We start from the raw sequence: 9,420 nt of genomic DNA on the forward strand, positions 1-9,420 counted from the left end.
TTTCAGTCAGAAAGATACTATTTAAGTTCTAATCATACATACCGGCTAGAAAGAGATAACCAAAATTTTTAGCCATGGAAGTGATTTATCAAATAAGAAAAGACTCACTGAGCAAAAATAACAGAAAACTTAAGTTTCTAACAGAAATGTATTGCTATTTCTGCCTCTGGAAAGGAAATAACAATTCTGGCTTGCCCTCCTCTTCTTCTCCAAAGATTTTATTTTTTTTTTTTTCTATTCTACAGGCTCTAATTTTAACAAACATACGCTCTGAGAACAAAACACAAAGGATATTTTGACAGCAGACAGGCTGTAAGTGGCATTTAGTCTATTTTCAGCATGAATTTAAAATAGCCTTTTCATTTTATGTAAATTGTGGCATAAATTAATCAAATTACATGTTTATTACATTAGCATCGCAAAGTTTTAATCAAGACAGTCTTATTGCATTGGATATATAGTTAAAAAAAAAAAAAAAGGCTTGTACGTTCCCAAACCTGCCAACCTTTTAATGCAGATGGTTACTGTCATCCATCTGCAAAAACTGATGGTCACATCAAGATTTTACTTCCCTGGTTTTCCTTCACATCAGTGTGGAGAAAGACAGTAAAATTGAAATGAATCTTTAATGCAAACTGCGCATTGTGGTGAACCCAACATGAAGTTTTTAAACAAATGTCTTTTAAAAGTCTTTCAGCTGAGACAGGTGACTTTAAGATTAAATTCATGCATCCCACAAAGACAGACTTGGCTGATTAGAGCACCGCTCTTCAAGATTTGAACAACTGAGTTCAGATCACCAAAGACTCCTTAAAAAGCTCAACACTATATCCACAAAGTAACCCAGCTGCCACTTAGATAACTTCAAAACACACAACTTCAGATATTCTTCTCCATGACTACCCAAAGTGGAAGTGCCCTAGTGTAAACAGACCTAACACCGCCTACTGGCATGGTTGACCAGGTGCCTGACAGTTTTTCCTGGGCATGTGTAGAACCTGCTAATTGCATGCTGAAAAGCATCAAAGGCTTTTCTTTGACATGAGGTAACCCATGTAGAACAAAGGTAGCACATTAAGTATCTAATTCTTAAGTGTAGTTCTTGTAACAACAGTCCACACTCCCCCCTCAAATATTTTCATGTTCACTAGTCAAGCTCCCATGAGAACTGAAGTTCCTGCAAATCCTGCTCATGACCAGACCTGCATCTCTCCTGGTTAGTGGTCCAGGATCTATTTCAAAATGGAGCTGGGGAAAAGGTAAACAATGCAAAGTTTTTATGGGGAGGACAGGAGAAAGATTGTGCGGGGGAAGAAAAAGGAGTAGGATTTTATCAGAATGATTAAAGTGATCATCTGGGATGGATACTGATCACTGGTTTGCTGTACTACAGAGATGCCAGTTTACATTCTGTACTAGAAAAGAAGAAAGTGAGCTTGAGGTACATCCCACTGGCACAGGTGGTAAAAACGTAAAGGTTGGATGTCACTGCATCTTCTTGGCTACAGTACAAGAAAAGGCTGATCTGACCTATGTGTCTAACTGTAGAAAATAGTCATTGCAGAGAACCCCATCTGAAGTAACCTGAAGTTACATGCCTCACAAATTCATATCCAGAGAGTGATTTACCTAGAGCCTTGAGATAGTTTTTGGGTCCTGTTGTACTCACAATAAACATGCTGGCACCGGGATTACATCTGCAACAATGTTTTAAGCAAGTATCAAGAATTAGACACAAGAGGTAACTAGAAGCAATAAGAAACAATTTCTAGTGTTATCCCTTGATTGCAACTATGTCACTGTTTCCAGGCTGAATTAGATCAGTTTAGATCTGCTCTAATTTAAATTTAATACAGGGTAATTGCATGTAATTTAAATGCAGGGTTCAGAAAATTCTGAGGGACAGTGGGCCAACCTGTTATTTTCTTTTCACATGCTTACAGGTGCTGTGGTGGAAGCAACTTAGTACAAGCGAAGAGATGCTCTTTCTCCCCAAGACAGGAAGCTGTGAATTATCAGCAGTGTATTCACCTCTTTGTGAAGCAGGGACTTCCGTTGGATTCAGAACTCCATGGGAACCAAGATGTTGTGGTTCCTCCTACTAGTTTCGCTGGGCAACATTCAAAGTCTCTGCTGCAAATTCCTAGTTTATGCTGATCTGCTTGTACTGACCCTAAAACCTTTTAGTGTCCTCCCAAGTCAGGCAGCACATCTGAGCTGAGGTGGAACAACAGCTGTGTCTCGCACCCACGTTGTGCAGTAACTCAAAGGACGCCAAGCCTGGTCCCACCATGCTGCCCTGTGAGCTGCGGCCCAGGACTGCTCGAGAGTCGGCTGCATGTGCTGCAACCTCAGCCAGGGTATTAGTGCCGGCTTGAGGCTTTACTTCACTATCCTTACAGACAGATCCTAAGCCTCCTAAAGCAGGGCTTAAACGGGAGTTTTAGACGGAGATCAGCAGCATTTAGTTCCTCAAAACTGATACACAGCTGTTACTTCACACCGAAGACGCTTTTGTTTCTCTTAAGTTAAAAACCTCCGGGGCAACAGCGTTCGGCCTGGGCTGAGAAGCCCCGCCATGACCCAGGCCGTGGTTCCACCCCTGACTGACAGGGAAAGCGATCGAGCAACCAAGGAGCCCTTCAGTAAGGCAGAGGGGCCGCCCCCTCACTCCCGACGGCAGAGGCCCGGGGGCCACCGGCCGTCCCCCCCGTTCCGGGGGAGGGACAACATGGCGGCCGCCCCTCAGCGCTCGCCTGTGGTCAACCGCCCTCCCGCCTCAAGAAAGGGTCACGTGCGCCAGCTCCACCAATAGGCGGCGGCGCCCTTGCCGCGGGTCTCGCGACAGCGGCGCGGCGGTATATAAGGGGGCGTGAGGGAGAGCGCCTCCTCTTTCCCCGCCGCTGAGGTGAGGTGGCTCGCTAAGGGGTACCGCAAGGAGCCCCGGCGTCCCGACGGGCGGGGTGTGGGGTTGGCTCGGGACCTCTTCGTGTCTTCCCTTCACATCTTGCCCTCTCGGCGCCTGGCGGTGGCCCGAGGAGTCAACACAGGGGGATAGAGCATATTTCCCTCACAGAAACCCAGTGCGGAACCCACCCCTCCGCTCTGCATCCTGTCGTGAGGCACAGGCGGGCCCCCTCCCTTCCCCATTCCCGGCCCCGCCTCGCTGCTCCGGGCTGACTTCTCTCTCTCTTTCCCCTCTCGCAGTGCGTAGCCTGGGCCGCACTCGCCCCCATGGCGGCCACCCGACGGGGAGGGAGGCGGCAGACAGCGCCCCGAGGTACCGTCAAGGCCTTTCAATGTCCCCCTCGAAGGCTTTGGCCGCTGGCCTGCCGCAGAAGGTGATGCACAGTAGGCCTCGCCAGTGGGGAGCGCTGGGGATCGGGAGTCGTGCCTTTAAACGCCCATAGGTAAGAGGGCATAAAGACCTTGTCGCATCTCTCACAGCCTGGGGCTAGTTGGATAAGTCTTTGGGCTTCAGAAGCGGAGGGCTTTAAGTCCTGAGGCTTTGTACCACTTGGAATATATCTGAGGGTACTGTTCTGTATCACCGTGATACGAAGAAGTATTTGTGTACATTTGTACCTTTCTGTTCTTTTCTAAATTACGGGCATTGAGCTGCACAGACCTTAAACGTGATTCTGTGCAATGCTTTCTTTTTGTGTAGGCTACATCAAGAAAATTACAGTTATAACCTGCAATGTTTGGGGTACTGAATGCTGTAGGCACTTATGGTCAAATGGACTTAATCTTTCAAACGAAAGTCACTGATTACATTAGGCCTTTGCCCCAGCCTTCTAGTATGTCTGTAACAGTGACTTTTGATGTCTGTCTTGGTTGAGTTATGTATAATTTGTTACAGGGTATATATAAGTAGGCACAAGGTAGCAATAAAATGACTGGTAAAGATCAGTCTGTTAAATCTAGAAATTTACAGCTTACTTCAGGGTAGCATCAACACTAAGCAATTAAGGCTTAATAAACTTTCCATTCTTTCTGATTAGTAGTATATGTTAACATATGTTCTATGTAGTTTAAAAGGGCTGTTTAGAAAATCTTTTCAACAGCTTGAACCAATTACTACTTTTTGCCCTGGGTCTTGATTTGATAATAAACTTTACATAAATAACTTCTGCAACTTTGTAGAATATGCTTTAAGAAGGTCTGTAATTAGACATAATATAAATTACATTATTATTTAGTAATTTTTGTCTGTTTTGTGCTGTTTAGGGGTCCCACTTAACAACTCCATGTTTGAAATATTATAGATATGGATGATCACACTAAATTAGAAGCAATGCTCAGGACTTCTTAGGAATGAATAATACCTGCTGATAGAAGGTAAGTATGCTCTAATGTAATGACAATTGCAGATCATTTAAAATCTTAATTTTTGATTATTCACAAATTTCAAGTAAATTGTAATACCTCTTTTGAGTAAATGGTAAGTTCAGATCATCTTCGTTAGTAAGAAAAAACTGATGCTATAACCTACTTCCCTTTTATGCTTTGCCCTCTTTAAGTGCTGTAACCCTACTCCCCTTTTATGCTTTGCCCTCTTAAGTCTGGCGGTGTCTTAAGTGGCCAACACAGAGGGGTATAAAAGTTCTCTCTCAAACCCAGAGGTGAGGTTGAAACTCTTCTTTGGATCATGCTGAGAGGAACACATTCATGAAACTACTGAACTTTAGGAAATTACCAAATCAACTCTGTTGCATTCAAAATAGCTTGTAGGTAGGTTTTGAACTGTCTTCTGATTATCACCTTATAAATAAGAGTCTTAGTATCAGTTTCATGTAAATCTTATTTTCCAGGTTTCTCAAGTGTGTTGATGGTTCATGAACCTTTGTGAAATATCTTGAGTGAAAACAGTTCCTTGTAAATTGATTGATCTTCAGGTATGTAGCGTAAAAAGGATTATCAGATGTTAGTGGTTAGATTGTTTTCTATATCTAGAGAAGTTTAAATTATTCCTTACCTGAAAACTAAAAAAAAAAAAAAAGGGAAAACCAAACCTAAAATTAGTTTGGGCTAGTGGAAGCCTGTGTGGAAATTGTTAGAACTGTTACCTAGATTTAGCCAATCTAAATTGGAAAAGATCTGAGGAAAGTTTATAGCCATTTACTCTAATGTGGATGGACCTCTGGAATGGAATCTGTGCTAATGATATGGGAAAGGAAAATCCTGTCCTGTGCAAATGAAAAATTTGTATTAAGAAATGGCTGACTTAAGGGTTAGGGTCATGTAGCATGTTCATACAGCTCAACCTTAGGCTAGTTACCTTTCTTGTGTGTGCAACACTGTCTGCAAATTTAAATAGAACTTCTTTTACAGGGAGGAAACCAGCATGTGCACGGGGTTGGAACTGATATTAAACATCAGCTTGTGATTTGATGAGTGGATGATTTATGAATCTGTACTAGATGACTCCAGTTGCCTGTAATGTCTTGAAAGTGAAACTTGAGACAAGCAGTGGCTAAAACTACATGCCTTCACAGATCATGTTTAAACAGGAACCTTGCTGTTTGTTGAAACTGGGGTTTCTTAACAAAAACTGCTGTAGTTTATTTCTCTGTCTGTGTGGATTAATTGAAATAAAACATGAAAATGCTACCAGAAGTTTGTGTGTTCTGAAGTTTTCTCATTTAGGTACTTCCTGTGTGAAGGATTTGTTTCATGGATGTGAATACTTATATATTGTCATGTGGAAACCTTCTGTTGCCATGTGCAAATTTAATGTTTAATTTTCAAATCTATTGAAAATGTCCCTCTTAACCGTCATCTCTTATTCTGATCATCTGGTCATAGTTCTCTGAAGTTTTTTAGAATGTAGAAGCACTTTAAGATTAACTGGCCAACTTCTAAGTCATTTCATTAGGCTGTATCTATTATTTTCATGTTCTCCAACTAGTTGAAAGATTGTCTGAAACTTTAAAGACCAAATATTATTACATCCTTAGCAAGAATCCCATTACCTGTCTGTTTCAAATAAGCAAAAAAGAAAAGGTTGCAATATCCCATGTAAAAAAAAAAAAAAAAAAAGACTGTGAAGATCCTTGAAGAGGAAGATCAATATTGTTGGGCAATTGGAAGACCGTATGTGGTTTTCAGTTGCTTATGTCTAAGTAAATATTAACATTTATTCCTCAATGGTAGATTCTAACATGAAGTGATTTAAGTGCATCCTATTACTAGCAATGCTTCTTTAGAATGCACAGACAAGAATATAAAATACAGTTACAAGTAACTGCCAGCCAGCCTAGACAGGAAAGTGAGTTAGTGTGGATTTAGGACCAAACTTTTAAATACTTGGTGAGATTTAACCTCCATCTAGTCAGGAAGTGTTTCTTGTTATCTTTGATTAAACATCTGCCAAACAGGGTGAGTATTGATAATTATATTTGTAGCCTGCTAGGCTCACCTAAGTGTTTCTCTTCCTCTGGGCTTGTGTTTTAATAAAAGCTGAAACTAAATTTGAAGGGCATACAAAAGTACTTTATATTAAATCTGACAACTGTCTAGTTCCAGTTATGAGAAACAATGAATCATTTTCCCCACAAGCCTTGTCAGTTATTTTGTAGAGCTCTGTCCTCAGTGGTCGTGCGCAAGGATGAAGTTTTAGTCTATTCAGTCTTGCTTTACCTGAGTGCGGTTTCACATCTGATCCATGCTGCCCTGTGCAGGTTTTCTAAATCTTGCTTCTCTTGTGTTCAACACTAGTTGACGGTCTTGAGCACAGATGATTTCTAAATGCTGTCTGCTGTTGCCCTGAACTAGTAAGCTTGTTTCCATTTGATAGTTTGGACTGATATTTTTGGTGAGATTTCTACACTTCCAGAACTTTCTGAAGGGAGTAGAAGCTATTCTAGAATCAGGGTTGGAGTTTTCCTTCCCAGATTAATTAGTCAAGCAATAAATGGCATTAAATTCTGTCTGTGGTTCTGCCTACAAGGATCTACAAGGAACTAAGATTCTCTTCCAACCATAATGATTCTATGATGCTATGAGATCTTTTGGAGTCTGCAGTCATGGTTAGCTTTGAGTATTCTGCTGATGCTGAAAAAGGAGCTTTGAAATCTTTTCACTTCTGAAAACTAGCTAGTTGTCCCTCTCCTTCCTGAATTAATGGCCTAGGAGTACACTAAATGTTGCTTCTATTTCATGGTAGCTATCATGCCCTTGAAAGACATTTTGAAAATTAGCGTCTTTCTTTGAGGCATCCTCTGTGACTCCTTCAGACATGTTTAGGGCTTTTTTGAGGCATTACTACTTCTCAACTTCATGCTGTGCACTTGGTGATTAAAAAGTACCATTAAATTCTAATGACTTGGTCCCGATTCAAATATTTGTTCTAAAATGTTTCAGGCAGGTTCATTCATCCCTAGTTTTTAAAAACTTTGGGAAAGTAATCTCTATCACAGACAAATTGTTCATCGGGCTGTTGTGAGGTAGCCTTCAAATTCTCGAACGCTCCTTTCCTACTTGTTCACTTCTTGGGCTTGCAAACTCTTTTGCAGACTGCTTGCTTCTGATTAATTTGCAGAGACTTTAATATTCTTTTAATCATATTGCTCCTTAAGCATTTCTGCTGCTTCAGTATTGTAGAGATTTAAAAACTGAGTTATTCATTTTTACTTTTCTTTGTTTTGGCATGACTTGCAGTTACAGAAAGATAGAGCTTCACTGTGGAACACATTCACTGTTTAAAAGTGTTATCGGTTTTGTGTGTTTTGATTCACCCATGAGACTGATTAAAGCTTGTCTTTTAAGAAACGTTTTATCTATTCACCTATCTGCACCTTTTTAACTGGTACTTTAAAGTAGTTTCGTTGCTCATTGCTTTCCTCCTTTTTTTCCTTAAAGGGGGAAATTTGCCTTAAATTTCAAGAAGTTCAATATAAAAATGTTTTGGGATGTACTTTCCATTGCTGACAACTGAAGTTTTGTTTCCTATCGGTCTTTCTGTTGCAGAAGATAAGATTTTTCACATGTGTATACTTTATATAATATATATTTAGTTTTTGTAAGTATGTAAGGCTTACACACTTACACTGTATACTGGCAGTACGTTATACAAGTTTCCCAATAAAACTGCAGTGTTGGTGAAGTCCTGATTTCCTATAGCTATTAATGAAATGCCCATGTGTCACTAAGTGATGGTGTTGCATCTAAGCCTGGCCTTTGCTGTTCTGTCTTTCTGAAACATCTGGTCGGAAAGGCTGACGAAGAGAGAGGGAATCCATCCTAAACATGATCTACTATTCTGGTTTCATACAGCACAAATGGATTCAGTTTGCAAGAATGAAAAAAGTATACTTGAGACTCTGTGTTGAATAGTTAATGTCTCACCTTACCTTGTTCTTCAGGTAACTAGGCAATCTTAAGGCACTATTCTTTAAAAATGGAAAGAGCTTTTTCAGTACAACTGGTTTAATACAAAATCAAAGTAGAGTTTGCATTTTAAACTAAAGAAATATCAAATTATTTCATGTGTTTAGAAAGCTTATGACTTTTTACCTTTGACTGTTATCACCCAGTTGGGGCCATTATTCTGTGCTGAAGGCTCATTTTGAAGAAACGATGGTTGGAAAGATAAGTCACGTGAGAGTACTCTGTTCTATGACTTCTCATGAGTAGTTATAATAAATCTCTTACCAATTAACTTTGACTTGTTTCTATTCCATTTTTAGGCTTTTTGGAATACAAATACGTCAGTTCAGGTATCATTCACCTAATTAATTTTATCATATAACATGTTAAAGTAGCGAAGCAAAACAAAGGGATTAGTATTAGTCTAGGAATATGAAGTAAGTCTAAATCTCATAACTTTGTTGTAAACTGTCTTATTCACCCTGACCACCACCCTGTGGGACTGTGTACTTGGGGCTGTGCAGTTCCTTAAGAGAGAGCTGGTTTGTATGAGCGCTGTCCTCTAAATGAATTTATAACATTGCAATATTCCCTTTTATTACTCATTGGAAAAGTGAAGACTAATGGAAGAAAAAGAGCCAGGTTTCCTGGAGAATAGTCAAGGGCTAACTAGTTGGCTTACACCATCACAGATTTGTATTAACTAGCCTTGTTACAGGCTAAATGACATTAAACCAAATTCTGCCATTTTATAAATGTTTGTATGTATGGTTTGTACAACAGGGATTTATATGAGAGAGTTTGGGGAAATAAGGACAGAAGAAAGCTATAATATAGCTTCTAATCTGTACATTTCTGTTTTTTTCTGGCTATTGATTGCAAATTTAGGAATGCTGGTTCAGTTTTTCATTGACTAAATCTGCAAGAATGTTAAATTTGTTCAGCAAGACTGAAGACTGTCAGAGAGAAGGGGGAATATTTTCATGTCTTTGTATTTATTCTGTGTTTTAGCAGAAACACAGTTAAAAAGCATTCCTTTTAGTAAGTTGT

The 9,420-nt window shown here is 39.9% G+C and overlaps 1 long non-coding RNA gene and 1 other non-coding gene across 4 annotated transcripts; both read left to right on the forward strand.

Annotated features, from left to right (window-relative positions):
* Positions 1-2,835: 2,835 nt before the first annotated feature.
* On the forward strand, positions 2,836-5,619 carry LOC141743565 (uncharacterized). 3 transcript variants are annotated; one of them, XR_012587110.1, is made up of 5 exons: positions 2,836-2,908; positions 3,208-3,410; positions 4,231-4,341; positions 4,815-4,898; positions 5,335-5,619. It is a non-coding gene; the product is annotated as an uncharacterized LOC141743565 (long non-coding RNA). The 3 variants fall into 3 exon arrangements; XR_012587109.1 differs by lacking the exon at positions 2,836-2,908 and having other exon boundaries at positions 2,915-3,410; XR_012587111.1 differs by lacking the exon at positions 2,836-2,908 and having other exon boundaries at positions 2,915-3,410; positions 4,269-4,341.
* Positions 4,552-4,669, forward strand: LOC141744277 (small nucleolar RNA SNORA26). Its single transcript, XR_012587388.1, has one exon. It is a non-coding gene; the product is annotated as a small nucleolar RNA SNORA26 (small nucleolar RNA).
* Positions 5,620-9,420: the final 3,801 nt, after the last annotated feature.

This window comes from Larus michahellis, chromosome 5 (genome assembly GCF_964199755.1).
Source record: "Larus michahellis chromosome 5, bLarMic1.1, whole genome shotgun sequence".
NCBI lineage: Eukaryota > Metazoa > Chordata > Aves > Charadriiformes > Laridae > Larus > Larus michahellis.